Source organism: Megascapheus bottae, chromosome 9 (genome assembly GCF_031878675.1).
Source record: "Megascapheus bottae isolate mThoBot1 chromosome 9, mThoBot2.hap1, whole genome shotgun sequence".
Taxonomy (NCBI): Eukaryota; Metazoa; Chordata; class Mammalia; order Rodentia; family Geomyidae; genus Megascapheus; species Megascapheus bottae.
Window position 1 is genome coordinate 21147006 of NC_143517.1, and position 18309 is coordinate 21165314.

General features: G+C 37.5%; 1 protein-coding gene and 1 long non-coding RNA gene across 2 annotated transcripts in view; one reads left to right on the top strand and one right to left on the bottom strand.

Annotated features, from left to right (window-relative positions):
- Positions 1-18309, top strand: part of Kcnb2 (potassium voltage-gated channel subfamily B member 2) — a 403940-nt gene that overhangs the window by 317285 nt on the left and 68346 nt on the right. The window lies entirely within an intron of this gene.
- The window catches only part of LOC150058869 (uncharacterized), a 119682-nt gene that overhangs the window by 35168 nt on the left and 66205 nt on the right, over positions 1-18309 (bottom strand). The gene's annotated exons all lie outside the window — the stretch shown is intronic.

Sequence of the window (18309 nt, forward strand, 5' to 3'; positions counted from 1 at the left end):
CAATTGGACAATGCCACTGTAGGTTTATCTAAAATAGCACAAAATTTATTCACAAAAACTTTTACTTTCTCAAAGAGTCTTCATCGTGATAATATCAGTAGGGAAACCATGAGAAAAGGCTTGGATTCGGTCAACAGAGCTTTATGTGTGCAGACATCTTAAAATCTTGCATCGTGTTTTATGGTACAATCCTATTTTTCTACTAATCAAAAATTATATTGCATATCAGTAGCATTATATAGTTTATTTTATTTACTACTTTGTTTGTACTTGTACTGCTGTATTACAAATTACAGTAGAAATATTGCAGGCAGGCCCTATAGTTCTACTACATTAATCTTATTTTTAAAACAGAACATATTATTAAATATTTATGTGAGATGTGAAGGCAGTCAATCGTTGTATCTACAATGGATAATATACTACAGAACAGGCATGAGATGATGGAGATACTCCAAAAGAATTTAATGATTGATTTCTCTTGACTCTCTATGAAAAAAGTGTTCTAGAAATGAATGCAACACAGCAAATCTCCAGTCCTACACAAGTAACTGTCAATCATGGTAGAAGTTTGGTCATTTCTAATTTCTATGATCATAATGCTTTTTCATTAACATGATGTAATCAGACAGATGATCGCGAGTTTATTTGTGTAATACATGGTGAGTCAGTTCTACCTCTGAATGTATCAATAGCCCTTTTGAGAGGAGGTGGCTTCTTGGCTTCTATTGACCTATGCTGAAAAAGCCTTAAGCCTTCCATTTGTAGATTTAGATAAAAATCACAGTCTCTACTAATTATGCACAATATCTTGAGCGGCCATTTATAATTAAGCTGACCCTATTAATGCCTCAGCGGGTCCCCTTTAACAGGTCGGTTCACCCATTCCTCAACTGTATGAGTGTTGGCTGCTAAGGTAATAGAGATCCCCACTACTCCACACATAAAAGTTAATACAAGGCCAGATAGCGACCTTGCCCACAAAGTCACATGATAACATCCAGTGACTGAATGGACACAAGGCCAATGTCCTCACCTCCCACAGGGACCAGCTGGGTAACCTTGTTGCTCCAAAGTTTCCTGAGAGATGGAGTCGATATGCTCTCCAGATCCTGAGTTTTCAGGTTTCTTTCACTTGTATCACTTGCATTCCTCACTCTCATTCTCCTCTAAGAACTCATCCAAAACAGGATTAAGCAAATCTCGTGTGTCAGGTACTGGCTATAGGCAAATTGACCTTAGGGACTATCAAATGTTTATGCCTTCATTCCTTTACCTGTAAAATAGAACTAATAGCTGACAAATGGGATTCTTGTGAGAGTTAACAATTCATCATGATGTGCACTCTTGTAAGAATTAACGATTCATCATGATGTAAAATGTGGAAGAAAAATTCAAGAAATGAGTGAGATTTCCATCCACAATATTATCACTAAAATCAATGACTGTAACCTAATCCTTATAAATTTCTGTGAGATACTATGTCCATGCCTTCAAAGTGAACTGTAAATGTCTTTTTTAATAAAAATATAAGGTGATAACTTTTTATTCCTATCTTCACATAAACATAACTTAGCATAGAATTTCCTGTTTTTATCTCCTCAAATTCTACTTTTTGGAAATTCTAACATGCTTCCCATGCAGGTATGTAAAATTCAGGTTTTCTTAAGCTAACAATCTTCACTTTCTGTGGAATATTATTCTCTTGTTAGTGTAAACAAAACAAATTGACAAGAACTCATTTGCAAGTCTAAAATGTCTCCTCCCAATTAAATTAGAACCATTTAGAGCTATTTTGCTTCAATTCCTGAGATACTTACTTATAGACTATTTATTTAGTTAGTTACTCGGAACATCTAATTGCTTCCTGGACTGGGCAGTCCTAATTAGGGTAGCTATCATGGCATTCCCAAAATTGAATCTTGCTACTTTCCAGATACTATGCATTTTTTTCTGAGCAAAAAAAAATTAAATCATAATAATGAATAAAATTTCATGTTCTTAAATATACACACTAAGAAATATTTCTGAGATAATATTTAAATGTCAGCTCTATTTTTAAATGTTAGAAACTGTAAAATTTAGCATTTTATTATCTTCTTAAAGTAGTGTTATAAAGAGGTTTCAATTCAGCACATCCACGTATGAGTGCTAGGCATCGATTTTTTCCATATATTTTTTATTGTAATTAATAGAAGGGTTACATTATATTTGCCAGAAAGAAGGTGCATTACTTCACATACATTGATACCTTTTCCCTTACCCCAACCCTCACCTCTCATCTTGTTTTCCCCCTTCCCTATCCAATTTCAAATAACCAAATACAAATATATCCAATATATCAGATAACAAAGTGAGATACTGTAACAATATGAGATAACCAAGGGAGAGCAAAAGAGATGAGAGATAACATAGTACATTAAGGACAACAATCACACATTTATATGGCTTTTGTTTCTATATCCTAGAGGTCATTTCATTTAGAGTCATACTATTTGGCCTTATGTGTCTAGGTTTTGCCCTATTGCAAATCTCTGCTAGGAGAGCCCAAGGTTTCTACTGATTATGACAAATGAGGGAAACATTGAGCCTATGTTCCTTTGAGTCTGGCTTACTTCACTTAATATGATTTTTTCTAAGTCTTTCCATTTCCTAACAAATGGGGCCATGTCATTCTTTCTGACAGCAGCATAGAAATCCATTGTGTACAAATACCACATCTTGTTGATCCACTCATCAACTGAGGGACATCTAGGTTGATTCCATATCTTTGCTATGGTGAATAGTGCTGCAATGAACATTGTTGTGCTAGTGGATTTAGTATGTCCTTGTTTCTGGACAATTGGGTAAATGCCTAGTAGTGGAATTGCTGGGTCCTAGGGGAGCTCTATGTTTAGTCTTTTGAGGAACTGCCATATGAGTATTAGATTTTTTTCATATATTTTTATTGTAATTAATAGAAGGGTTACATTATATTTGCCAGATAGAAGGTGCATTAATCCACATACATTGATACCCTTTCTCATGTCTTGGTAGGCATCGATTTTTTATGCATCTTGATTAATGTCACCCATTTCATCATTCTCCCTTATTTCTCCCAAACCCTTCCAACATCTCAAACTTTTTAGTTCCATTTTTGTATGTATACACTGAATATTATGACAATATTCTCCCACCTGTCCTCTCTTGGCTTTTTGAATTAAGGCTGTCACACTTGCTGGTCAGATGTTCTACTGCTGTACCACACCTCTAACCCACTTTGCAATGAGATATATTTGAGATTGGATTACTTCTTTTTAATCTTTTTATCTTATTGTTATCATAAAAATGATATACATAAGGATTAGAGTTACATAAGTCAGGTAATGAGTACATTTCCTTTTCAACAATGTCTCCTATTCCCTCCTTTTCATTTTTCCCTCCTGACCCCACTTCCCCACAAATTATATATAGTTCATTTTCAATATACTGTCTAGTGAGTATCACTGTACATTCTAGTTACAACAAATGAGGGCAAGTATGAATCCTATGTTTCTTTGAGTCTGGCTTGCTTTGCTTAATGTATTTTTTCCATATGTTTCTATTGCCTTAAAAATGGTACCATATCACCAGGCACTGGTGGCTCACCCCTGTAATCCTGGCTACTAAGGAAGCTGAGATCTGAGGATCACAGTTCAGAGCCAAACAGGGCATGAAAGACCAGGAGACTCTTTTATCTCCAGTTAACCACCAGAAAACCCGAAGTCGTGCTGTGGCTCAAGGGGTAGGACGATAGCCTTGATTTGAAGAGTTCAGGGACAGCATTCAGGCCCAGAGCTGAAGTCCCACAACCGACAAAAAAAATGGTACACAAATACCACAACTTGTTGATCCACTCATCAACTGAGGGACATCTAGGTTGGTTCCATATCTTTGCTATTGTGAATAGTGCTGCAATGAACATTGTTGTGCTCGTGGGTTTAGTATGTCCTTGTTTCTGGATGGTTGGGTAAATGCCAAGTAGTGGAATTGCTGGGTCACAGGGGAGTTCTATGTTTAGCCTTTTGAGGCACTGCCACACTGCTTTCCATAGTGGTTGAACGAGTTTGCACTCCCACCAACAGTGTAGTAGTGATCCCTCCTGGCCACATCCCCTCCAGCATCTGTTATTATTCATTTTCCTGATCCTGGCCATTCTACCTGGAGTGAGGTGGAATCTTAGAGTTGTTTTGATTTGCATTTCTTTTATGACCAGAGATGTTGAGCATTTCTTCATGTGTCTATAGGCCATTTTTGTTTCTTCTTCAGAGAAGACTCTCTTTAAGTCTTTGGCCCATTTTTTAATGGGATGGTTGTTACTTTTGGAGTGATTCAATTTTTTGAGTTGATATATTTTAGATATGAGGCCTTTGTCCGTTGTTTGGTTGGTGAAGATCTTATCCCACTCTGTAGGCTTCCTAATTAATTTACTAGCTATGTCCTTTGCCATACAAAAGCTCTGCAGTTTAATGCAGTCCCACTTATCCAGCCTTTCTCTGATTTGTTGTGATTCTTGGTCCTTATTAAGAAAGTTTCGACCTGTGCCAAGAAGGCCTAGTGTATCTCCTATTCCTTCCTGTAAAGTTTTCAGTGTGTCAGCTTTTACCTCCAGGTCTTTGATCCATTTGGAGTTAATTCTAGTGCAAGGTGACAAAGAAGGATCCAACTTTAATTTTCTGCAGGTGCTTAACTAGTTCTGCCAGCACAACTTGTTGAAGAGGCTGTCTTTCTTCCATTCTATTTTTTTGGCTCCCTTGTAAAAGATTAGGTGGCCATAGGTCTGTGGTTTAATATCTGGGTCCTCAGTTCTATTCCATTGGTCTTCAGGCCTGTTCTTGTTCCAGTACCAAGCTGTTTTGAGAATTATAGCTCTGTAATAGAGGCTGCTATCAGAAAGAATGACATCGCCCCATTTGTTAGGAAATGGAAAGACTTAGAAAAAATCATATTAAGTGAAGTAAGCCAGACTCAAAGGAACTTAGGCTCAATGGTTTCCCTCATTCGTCATAATCAGTAGAAACCTTGGGCTCTACTAGCAGAGATTTGCAATAGAGCAAAATCTTGATACATAAGGCCATACAGTACGAAGCTAATTGAAAGGACCTCCAGGATATCGAAACAAAAGCCATATAACGAATGATTGTTGTCCATAATGTACTATGTTGTCTCTCATCTCCTTTGCTGTCCCTTGGTTATCTCATATTGTTATAGTATCTCACTTTGTTATCTGATATATTGAATTTATTTGTATTTGGTTATTTGAAATTTGATAGGGAAGGGGAGAAAACCAAGATGGGGGGGGGGGGAAATGGGTACCAAGACATGTGAAAGTGTATCAATGTATGTGAATTAATGCACCTTCTATCTGGCAAATATCATGTAACGCTTTTACTAATTACAATTTTAAAAAAATGCAAAAAAATGTTACAATATCATTCTTTCTGATAAGAGCATATAATTCCATTGTGTACGTATACCCATTTTCTTGATCCATTTGTCTGCTGAGGAGCATCAGGGTGATTCTATATCTTGGATATGGTAAGCAATGCTGCTATGAACATGGTTGTGCTAGTGGCATTAGTGGGACCTGGATTGTGTTTAATCAGGTAGAGCCCACGAGTGGAATTGTTGGGTCATAGGGATTGTTTAGTCTTTTGAAGACCCTCAGTGTTGTTTTGATTTGCATTTCTTTTATGGCCAGAAATATTGAACATTTCTTTGTCTCTTGATCATTCTTCTTCTTCTGAGAAGTCTCTCTTAAAGTCTTTAGCTCATGTATTAATTGAGTTGTTTCTTTGAGGTTTGGGGGATTAAATTTTTGAGCACTAAGTCCTTGTCTGATGCATAGCTAGTAAAAATCTTCTCCCATTCTATGGGTTTTCTATTATTCTTGCTAGCGATGTCTTTTGCCCTGCAGAAACTTCAGTCTGATGCAATCATGTTTACCCAGTCCATCTTTGATTTCTTGTATTTCAGGTTCTTAGAAAATTTCAACCCATGCCTAGGATATGTAGGGCTCCCACTGCCCCCCTGCAGTGTTTCCAGGGTATGTGGCCTTACATTAATGTCTTTGATCCATTTGGTACTGATCCTGGTGAAGGGTAACTTGTAAGGATCTAGCTTTGGGTTTTGAATGTGGATAGTCAAGTCTGCCAATACTATTTGTCAAAGAGACTGTCTTTCTTCCATCTTGTGTTTTGAGCTCCCTTACCAAGTGTTAGGTGGCTGCAGGTGTGTTGATTCATTTGTAGGTCTTATATTCTGTTCCGTTGATCCTCAGGCCTATTCGTGTGCTAGTACCAAGGTGTTTTTATTACGATAGCTTTGTAATAGATTTTGAAGTTTGGTATTGATATTCCACCAGAACCGTTCTTCCTGCTTAAGGATTAATTTTGCTTTTTGGTGTCTCTTATTATTCTATATGATTTTTTAATGTCATCCTCTATGTCATTAAAGCATCTTTTGGGGATTTTGCATATGAACTTGTAGATGCCTTTGGGCAGTATTGCCATTTTCACAATGTTAGACCTTCCAATCCAGGAGCGTTGACTTTTTTTTTCCATTTCCTTAAATTATATAGGATCTTTCTTCCTTCCAGGACACCTGCCTGGATTGTAATCCTCCAATGTTAGACATTCCATTGTAGCTAGTATATACATACACTGTGTGCCACTACACCCAGCTTCTTCTTTGAGATGGACTCTTGAATGCTTTTCTGTACTAGCTGACCTATAACTACAATCCTACTGATCTTAGTGCCCACATAATTAGGATGGTGTACATGCACCATCACACCCAGCAATCTATTTAGAAGGGGAACCTTCAAACTTTTCTGAGAGGGCTGGCCTCAAACTTTGATCCTTCCAATCTTGGCCTCCAAGTAGGATTATAAGCAGGACCCGTCCACAATGAAACAACACCTTTTGATGACCATATTGTGCTGGGGACTGTTGTGGGCCATAAAGTTGACATTGTCCTCTTTCAAAAGTTTACAGTGTTTTGAAGTGGAAGAACTTATTCATTCACTTAACAGATGTTCATCTAGGAACTGGTAGGTGCCAAACATTGAGATAAGAACCTGCTCACAATGCTGAGCAGAAACATAAAGGAGGCCTGTCCTCTTCATGTGCAGTGTAGATAGCAAGCTGACTTTAATAAAAGAAAACAAATGTCAGTGTTACTAACTATGATGGGAGCTATCAGAATAATGAAAGTCCACCTCTAAGTTATCATAGATTATTTTACAAAGAAATGGTCATAAGGCAGATGATGGAGAACAAGTTGAGGGCACAGAGGGAAAATATTCCATACAGAGACTGGCATGTACAAAAGCCTTGTGGCTGAAGGGAGATGATCAAATGTTACAGGTAAGGTTCAAGGCCTTAAGGTCATAAGAAAATCATTAAAGCTAAGATTAATAAGCAGAGAAACTACAAGAAGAATTAAAAAGGGAAAGTCATCCAACTGGAAGCAACCACAATCCAATCAACATGTAGCTTGTGTGCACTGCATACAAGAGACTGTGCCCCTTTTAGACATAAGAGGCTTTCCCAAAGAACATCGCATGAGGACCTCTCAGCTCCATGCCATGTCATTCTTCTACCACATCTGCTTCTCAGAGGCAGCCTGTACAAAAATTTGAATTGCTCTCACACCAAAAATACGAAAAGCAGTTACAGTCTGAAACAATTAGACTCTTACATTATACTATAAGATGTAATGTAATATCTTTCATACACAGCTAAATGGAGTTGAGACTAAATTCATTTTGCATTGTAGCTTCCCAGGTTATATGCCTGACTTGTTACGTTATAGACTTTCCAGAAGATTCTTTGATTCCAAAATAAAATTTCATTGTATATGGGACCCTTTTATCCACCCCCATCTCATTTCTCACTGAAATATTACATTCCAGCAATGTCATACTCCTTTTTTGTTTTATAAAAATTTTTACCAAAATTGGCACAGCCCGTTATATTTTGGACTTTTGGCCCTTCTTGTATTTCAGCTCAATTTGCTTTCCAGACCTGATAGATTAACTGTCTAGGAATCTGTATTAGCATTGTCAAATGGAAATATAATAATGCCAGTCATGCTATTTATTTCTGAGTAGCCACATCAAAAAAGGAGAAATAAGCAAGTGAAATGAACAGTTGGCCTATTTTATTTAACTCAATGGATTCAAGAAATTATTTCATCATGTAATCATTATCAAAATTATGAATACATTACATTTTCAACACTATCGGCAATCTACTCTGTATTTTGCTTACAGCAGACTTCATGTGGACTCAAAGTCCACGTGTAGCTGATGTGTGCCGTGTTGGATAGTACAGACCTAGGTAGCTCATATCCAGATAAGACAACCACAATAATAACAACAGCTGAAAATAAATGGAACAGAATCAATGTAGGCTTTATTGCAAATACCTTGAAGGAGCCAACAGTCTGAGATGCTAAAGGCTTGACTTATTTGATTTAGACTTCTGGGTTGATTGAATAAAACGTTTCTACCAGTTTCTACATGCACTGAAATAGTATTATTACCACTTAAAAAAATAAGTCAAAAAAATAAATCAGTATATTCTCTGCTCTTCATGGGACACTTTCCTTAGGTCTAGATACTTGCATGCTGTAAGTTAATGGGAGTATAAAAAAACTTGTTTTATTTTTTTTAAATAATATTTATTTATATTTTAAGAGAAATACCAACAACTGGCATGTGGTTGCCTAGAAACATTACTCCCCTGGCCTCACAATTTGCTTTTCTTGTTTTATCATTTTATATAAAGATACCATCACTGATTGAGAGTATCCTCCAAGCATCTCTTCCCATCCACAGAAATATGGAAACACAGGAGTTAATGCTATGGATAAAAAAAGCTACATATGCTTGTTCATCTTTTGCAGCTAATTCAAGGACTGGCTTTCATTTATTGATAAATATAATCTATTCATTCTTTACACACTTTTTCAGTGGCTTTATTGAACATTTATTATACACCAGATCTTGTGATGGGCCCAGGGTCTATTCAATCACTGTCTTCAAGAAATCTGACTTCCAGTCAGATGTGCAATATGTCTGGGATGTATATGGTAGGAGAGATATAAGAAACCAGATGAAGCCTGGACCAAGGATTCAGGATCAATCATTAGGATGAGAACTAAGAGACAGAAGGTGGACCATAGAATAAAATAGGGCACAGCATTCCATACAAGGGAAACAGGATGTGGAAGGCTCACACAGCAGATGATGGTCTTTGCTTCCAGAAATGAGACTTACAATTATACTTATGAGTGTAGGGTAAAACTAAAAAACTAGGGCCGCAAGTGTGGCCTAGTGGTAGAGTGCTTGCCTAGCATGCACAAAGCTCTGACTTTGATTCCTTGGTACTGTATACACAGAAAAATCCAGAAGTGGTACTGTGGCTCAAGTGATAGCCTTGAGAAAGCTCAAGGACAGTGCCCAGCCCTGAGTTCAAGCCTCAGGACTGGCAAAAAGAAAAAACAAACTGGAAAACTAGCATAGTCATTAATAAATCCATGGATAAAGGGGGACTTTTTTAGATAAAAAGAACTAAAAGATGTTAGAATCCAAGGTATTTAAATAGGAAAGGGAAGGGGGGTAATCAAGATGATTGGGAGGAAGTGGGAGGAGGGAAATGGAGACAAAAACATGAGAAGGGGTATCAATGTGTGAGAAGTAATGCACCTACTACCTGGCAAATGTAACAGTAACCCCTCCATACATTACAATAAATAAATAAATAGAATCCAAGGTATTTCAGAAATAATTGATTGAAGTGGGTTAAAAGGAATGGTAGAACCTCCATGTTCATTGCTGCACTAGTCACAATGTCCAAGTAATGGAAACATCCCCAGATGCCCCACAATAGGTGAGTAAATTTAAAAAATGTATTTATGGGGCCAGAAGTTTGGCCTAGTGGTATAGTGTGTACCTAGCATGCATGAAGACCCATGTTTGATTCCTTGGTACCACATTCATAGAAAAAGCTGGAAGCAGTGCTGTGGCTCAAGTGGTAGAGCTCTGTTCTATGTTATCTCTCATCTCTTTTGCTGTCCCTTGGTTATCTCATATTGTTACAGTGTTTTACCTTGTTATCTGATACATCGTATATATGCATATTTGGTTATTTGAAATAGGATAGGGAAGGGGGGGAAAACAAGATGAGGGGTGGGGGTGGGGGGAGGGAAATGGGGACCAAGACATGAGAAAGGGTACCAATGTTTGTGAAGTAATGCACCTTCTATCTGGTGAATATAATGTAACCCTTCTAGTAATTGCAATAAAAATATATGGAAAAAGGAGAAAAAGAATGAAGAGATAGGGAAAAACAATTCAAGGACCTCATTAATAACAATAGAAGATTAAGTCTGGATTTGATCCAGTTATCAAGGTACAGTAACCTTGGAAGAGAAATCCATTCATTCAGTGAAAAACCTAGCATTCCTCAGCATTGTGCATGTGTTGTTGTTTTTTTCATTTAATTCTCTCAAGAGTGCATTTAGTACTTAATAGAGTTCTGTCTCTGACATTAAAAGTTGCTGAGGAAAAGTTCCTAAACATTTTCTGGTTTGGTCTACAAATGGAGGCATTAAAACTGAGTACTTTGCTAGCTCCATTATCTTTCTACAGTCATAAGTACTCATAATATAATATACTTACAGAGCTCTGAGCTAGCAGAGAGAATGGCAACACATAAATACACCTGTTCATTACCAATCTCATTCATATAGTTCCCATATATAAAAGGTTATAGCCTAAAAGTCACTAGAAAGGGGAATCCAAATGAAATGGCCTTGGTCCAATAATGTTTCTAAGATATGTCTTGAAAGAAAACCATAACTATTAAAGCCCAGCACTATTTTTTTTTATTTAAAAGTAGTGAGTGCTTCCGAAGAAGAAGAAAAAAAATGCAGAGTGCAGACCGTAACGTTACCTCTACCATGAAATGTCACCATTTTCTACTGAAATTTGTCAAATAATTGTTCACAAATGCATAGCTAATGTGCTAAAGTACAGAAACTGAGTGGTTGCCCCGCGTTGCACAGCTAAACTGGTAGCACAAATTGCCTTCTCTCTGCAACCTAAGGCTGTGGTCATAAATTTTAAAAACAAACTTGAGAAAAAGACTTGGAAATGAGGTGGACAGTTTGGGAGGTCACAGGCTAGTTTTCTCTCAAAGACTGTAACAGAACTTGCTGTGATTCCTAGCGATCTGGCCAAGCCACCACACAATGATGCATCTGGGAGTCCTGGTTTTGATTACTGCTGTTTCTCCTCCACTGTACATGTTGTTTTACACCATGTGATTTGCTCCTTTCCCTGGTAACTTTCCTGAATAAATGCAATTCTCCAAGGGGAACAATATTCTCCATTTTCTGTACCCTTTATCTCATGCAAATGAGTTTTGGCTTCAAGAATGGAGCTTTTAATCTTGTTTGCCACAATCACAGCGATAGGATTACACAAATGCTAAGGTAATTGCTCCTGCAACCAATTGGCTCTATAAACCCTGAGTGCTCACAATTAATCCGCCATCTTTAAAGCATGTTTCTCCTAAGGAGAAATGAAAATCTCAGTGGGAATACAGAACCCAAGTGTCTGGCTTCACTAGGTGAGGAAGAAAAAGGATAGAGTAATTTGCCATGGTTATTGACATCTTACAGATGAGAAAGCATCAAAAAAGTACTGACTCCAGACTCCCTAGGGACAGCTAACAGGAAGCAATGGGGGAAGAAGAGGGGAAACAGGACTCACCCAGTTTAACAATGGTAGAGTACTTGCCCATCCTGTGTAAGGCCATGGTTCCAGACACTAGTCTGGCTCCCCAGCACCCAGTGATTACAACACAAAGTAGCTGGCACTAGTGGCTCATGCCTATAATCCTAGCTACTCAGGAAGCTGAAATCTGAAGACCATGGTTTGAAGCCAGCCAGGGCCGAAAAGTCTGTGAGACTCTTATCCCCAATAAACTACTCCGAGGAGGGAAAAAGCCCTAAGTGGAACTGTGGCTCAAGTGGTAGAGTGCTACCTTTGAGATAAAGAAATTCAAGGAGAGCACCCAGGCCCAGAGTTCAAGCCCCAGGACTAAGAAAACACACACACACACACACACACACACACACACACACACACACACACACACAATTCTAGTGTTTTATATATATGTTATTTATGCATTTAAACATCCTACTGAAATATATGTACCATATAACTTGTCCATTTACAATGTACAAGTTCATTTTTAAATATTTACATTTTGCCTACATCTACCACAATCAATTCTAGAACAGTTCTACCTCAAAAGATACCACGTCTCTTTTCAAAACTCTCCAACTTTCTTCCCACAACCATCACTAGCTCTTTTCTAAGCAGCCACCAATCTACAGTTTATTTCTTTGATTTTCCTGTTCCAGGCATTTCATATCAACCAGTCATATAAGATATAATTGTAACTAATATATATGATGTGTATGATATAACTGACTTCATTCATATAGCATAATAATTCCAAGATTCATCCATGCTGTACCATGCATGTATCAGTATTTCATCTTTCATTGTCAAATAATGCAGGGATGAAGGACATTTCATTTATTAGCTAATGGCTATTTGGGTTGTTTCCACCTTTTGGCTATTAAAAATAATGTTGTGATGAACATTTATGGAGAAATTTTGTGGGGCATGGTGTCTTTTCCCGTGGGCATACAAAAATGGAATGGCTGAGAAATTTGGTATGTTTAATCTTCCAAGAAACCATCTGACCTATCCAGAGAGGATGTGCAATTTTCCTTCCCACCAGCAGTATACAAAATGTTCCAATTTCTCTAGGTCCTTGACCACATGAATTGTTAGCTGTCTGTTGTTTATTCTAGCCCTCCTGGTAACTGGAAAGTTGTATCCCATTGTAGATTTCCTTAAAAGCACAATAGTGAATCATATATTTTTTCAAGTTAAAAGAGTTGTATGATTTTTAATACAAAGCATAAGTAAATCAAGTTGGTAATGCATTCATCATCTCACATATTAAATATTTTGTGATAGTAACATTTAAAATGCACTCCCCAAGAATATTGAAGTGTTTGGCAATTGGTTGTTAAATGTTTCACTCTAGATTATTAATCTAAAACAAACCAAGCTTATTTGCCTCCAATCACTGTCATCCCCTCATTCTTCCACAGCTTTCAGGAGTTTGAGTATGTTGGGTTCCTCATATGAGACATGTGATGTTTATCTTTGCAATTTTCAATGCTTTCAATTATAATACTGCTCTCCAATTCTATTATTGTCACAAATGACAGAATTTCTCCCTATTTTAATCTGAACATTGTTCCATTGTATATGTATATCATATTTTCTCTATTCATCCCTTGTTGAACACAGGTTGATCCCATAACTTGATAATTGTGCAATAGACACATATTGATTTTAGACTGATGGATAGATGACCAAAGTGGGATTAGATCACATAATTATTTGTTTGTTTGTTTTGTCTTCATCTTTTGAGAAACCTCCCTAATGTTTCCCTTTGTCTGTACTAATTCACATTCCTACCAACAGAGCAAAAATTCTCCATATCCTTCCAACACTCATCTTTGTTGCTAGAAGACAATGTTCTAGAAAAGGTGAAAAGATATCACCTTGTGCTTTTAAATTGCATTTCTTTCAAGATTCGTGATGGTGAACATTCTTTTGTTGTTTTTTTTTTTTTTTTTTTGCCCGTCCTGGGCTTGAGCTCAGGGCCTGAGCACTGTCCTTGGACTTTCTCAAGGCTAGAGCTCTACCACTTGAGCCTCAGCACCATTTCTGGCTTTTTTCTATGTATGTGGTGCCGAGGAATTGAACCCGGGTCTTCATGCATGCTAGGCAAGCACTTTAACCACTAGGCCAAACTCCTGGCCCAATGGTGAACATTCTTTGAGAAATGTCTGTTCAGGTCTTTGCTCATATCTTAATTTGGATTCTTTCTGTAGAGTGAAAGCACTTTATAAATTTCCAATGTTAACTTCATATCATATAAATGTTTACAAATATTTCCTTCCATTCCATATGTTGTATGTTTACTTTGCTGTATAGGAATTATGTCTATGTGCCAGTACTGGGGCTTAAACTCAGGATCTCGAGTTCTCTTTCCTTCTCTCATTCATGGCTAATGCTCTACCACTCGAACAACAACTCCAGTTACCAATAAGTATGAGCCATAAGGCACAGTAGAACTTTTTCTTATATAATCCATTTGTCTTTTTTGCTTTTGTTGTACATGTGTAATTACTATTGTTTTCTTTCCTAGTGATGGTAAACTGGGGTATTTTGTTTGTTTCATTTTATTAAGATATAAGACTTTTACATAAACTAACATATATGGTTATTGTTATATTAGTTTTGATTTATTTTTCAAGTATTCTTAGATTGTCTTGTTTTCCATATACTTATACACATATGTATGTATGCATGCACTGTACATATACATGTGCATACATGTCTATGTGTGCTGTATTATAAACTACCCAAACCAAGAACTGTCATATTTTTAATAGTTTTATAGCACTTCGCAAAATATTAAATAGTATCTTCTCAGCAGGGAGTTTGGCCTAGTGGTAGAGTGTTCACCTCGCATGCACGGAGACCCGGGTTCAATTCCTCAGCACCACATACATAGAAAAAAGCCAGAAGTAGTACTGAGGCTCAAGTGGTAGAGCTCTGGACTTGAGAAAGTCCAAGGACAGTGCTCAGGCCCTGAGCTCAATCCCAGGACTGGAAAAAAATAGTATCTTCTCAGAAATAAGTATGTTGGTAATAAATGTCTAGCTTAGAAGAATTCATACAGTAAACCCATCTCAAACCCTTAGAAGGACACAGGAAGATTCATTTCAGTTGACTCACTTATTTGCTCCTAAAATACCCCATAATGAGGCATGTCTTCCCTTACTTTTCAGCTCAAGTGCTTGTCTCATTTGAATAGAACCCATTTATAAATGTCCTTCCCAGTGGAAATCAGAATGGTCAAACTGACAAATGATGACTATTGTGTATATTTCTAACCTCAATGCTATTATCTCATTTTCTATGATGCAAGTTTAGTAAAAAGTAAGTAGTCAATAGAAAAAATCATATTAAGTGAAGTAAGCCAGATTCAAAGGAACATAGGCTCAATGGTTTCCCTCATTTGTCATAATCACTAGAAACCTTGGGCTCTTCTAGCAGAGATTTACAATAGAACAAAACCTAGATGCATAAGGCCATATAGTATGACCCTAAATGAAAGGACCTCCAGGATATAGAAACAAAAGCCATATAACGAGTGATTGTTGTCCTTAATGTACTATGTTATCTCTCATCTCTTTTGCTGTCCCTTGGTTATCTCATATTGTTACAGTATCTCACTTTGTTATCTGATATATTGTATATATGCATATTTGGTTATTTGAAGTGGGATAGGGAAGGGAGGAAAACAAGATGAGGGGAGGGAAATGGGGACCAAGATATGAGAAAGGGTATCAATGTATGTGAATTAATGCACCTTCTATCTGGCAAATATAATGTAACCCTTCTATTAATTACAATAAAAATATATGAAAAAAGTAAGTAGTCAAGAAGAACTTAGTGAGTTCTTTTCCTTGTTAGCCTCTCAGAGGTAATAATTTTAGCACCACTCCCAGAGTCTAGTTGTGAGTGGGGAGGGTGATTTCCCTGGAGGGAGCTGATAGCTCAAGGGTGGGAAGCACCACTTGTCACAAAGTGAATTCACACCTCAAGTGAATTCAGAGACTCGGCTGCTTACACCCACGGGAGGCACCCAATCTGGTAGTGGCAGTGTCCATTCCTGGCCTGCACTAGGCCTGCAGAAAGAAACTCTCAGTTTGCCTCACCTGGAAAAGGAAATCAAAGACTAATTCACAAAGAGAGTTCAAGAATCTTTTTAAAATAAATACGATGCTTTAGCCAGGCACCAGTGGCTCATGCCTGCAATTCTAAGATACTTAGGAGGCGGAGATCAGAGAATCGTGGTTTAAAGCCAGCCCAGACTGAAAAGTCTATGAGACTCTTATCTCAAATTAACCAGCTAAATGCTGGAAGTGGAGATGTGAGTCAAGCAGTATAGATCCAGTCTTGAGTAAGAAAGCTAAGAGAAAGAGCCCTGGCCCTGACTACAAGCCCCAATACCAACACAAAGATTCATTCTCTAAAGTTCACTTACTATTAATTAAGTTAATCTACTAATGTCTATGAGTGATCTATAAAATAAGCATAGTTTATGTCTCCCGTGGTCAAAGACTGCCCTTATCAGAGCTGTTACCAACCAAAGATGTTTCGTTGAGTCTTAAACTCATTGACAAATACTAGAAATTTGAAATTCAAAATTCCTTATAAAATGGCTGCCATGACTAGAACAAATCCTAAGTGAGGTAAGGCAAACTCAGAGAGAAAAATGGCACACATTTTTAGGGCCAAAATGTACTGGGATATGACAAATTATACAGAATTCTACATAATCACACACAAAAGAGGGTAAATACTCTTAGGAAACACAAAGGTACAATGCCTAATTTTATTTATATAAAATCATACATGTGAGCCAGGAATTTGGCGTAGTGGTAGAGTGCTTGCCTAGCATGCATGGACCCAGGTTTGAGTCCTCAGTACCACATATTCAGAAAAAAGGAAGAAGTGGTGCTGTGGCTCCAGTGGTTGAACTCAGCCCTTGACAAAGCCCAACTATGGAAACAAGAGACTTCTTTTTTTCTTTTACTTCTTTTTTTAGTTTTTAGTTTTTGGTGATTCTGTCATCTTTACCTTATGTATGGTGTCCAGAGGGTGGGAGATGGTACAGAACTCAAGGAAGAAGCACAGCAGTGGAGCTCACTGGACACTGATGACAGTGAACTATACAACTCGTGGGTGGAGATGGGAGGGAGGGACTGAGAGAGTGAGGGAACAGAAGACACTATATGAAAAGAAATGTACTCATTACCTGACTCATGTAATTATAATCCCTCTCTACATCCCCTCTATGGTAACAATAAAGGAAATTAATTTTAAAAAACTAAGGCAAGAAGGGAAACTAAGAAGAAACACAAGCAGAACAAGGACAAGCAGAAATTAGTCACCTAAAGAGTGACAGGAAGCTTGTATCTCTGAGGGGAAATATGATAGTGTACCTGCTTATGTGTATAGCTCCAGTTCAAAAATGCAAAAAGCAAAAACAATGGCTGCCATGTAATTTCAACAAGCCTAGAAGTAAATCCAAATTTAACTTATTTAGTCAAGTAAGTGATTGCTTTTCATGTACAAATAAAAACTGGAAGATGAATAGTTTTCAGGGAAAGGGGAAAGAAAACTATGAATTTGCCAGAATTGTTCCCTTCTGTAGCCATTACAGTGACTTTCAATTCCACAATCAGTTTTATTTTTGATATTTTACACGAAACTTGACATTTATTGAATTTTTGAGCTGTGTTGGGACCTTGCACTTGGAACCTTGTAATTCTTAGGCAGGTAGTTTACTGTTTGCTCCCTTCCCAGTCCAATTACTTTTAATCATGGTTAAAACTTTTAAATAAGCCATTTCCCCAGATATTTACATTCAAGGGATGACTTTTTTATTATTGTTTTGTTATTATTTTAATGTTGCGCTGCTGGAGATTGAAGAAGATGGAAACTTCCATAGTCTTCTCATATTCAGTAATTAAGAACTGTTACTTTTATGTCTACTATAATTAATCCAGACAGTATTCTTGCTTACATTCCCTCCAAATAGTATGACACTAAATGTAAGGACCTCCGGAATAAGGAAACAAAAGCCATATAATGAGTGAATGTTGTCCTTAATGTACTAAGTTATCTCTCATCTCTTTTGCCATCCCTTGGTTATCTCATATTGTTACAATATTTCACCTTGTTATCTGATATATTTTATATGTGCTTAATTGGTTATTTGAAATTGGATAGGGAAGGGGGGAAATCAAGATAAGTGGCGATGGGGCCAGGAGTTTGACCTAGTGGTTAAAGTGCTTGTCTAGCATGCACGAAGGCCCGGGTTCGATTCCTTGGTACCACATGCATAGAAAAAGGCCGGAAGTGGTGCTGAGGCTCAAGTGGTAGAGCTCTAACCTTGAGAAAGTCCAAGGACAGTGCTCAGGCCCTGAGCTCAAGCCCAGGACTGGCAAAAAAAAAAGATAAGCGGGGGGAGGGTGGAGGGTGGGAGGGAAATGGGGACCATGTCATGAAAAATGGTATCAATGTTTGTGAAGAAATGCACCTTCTAT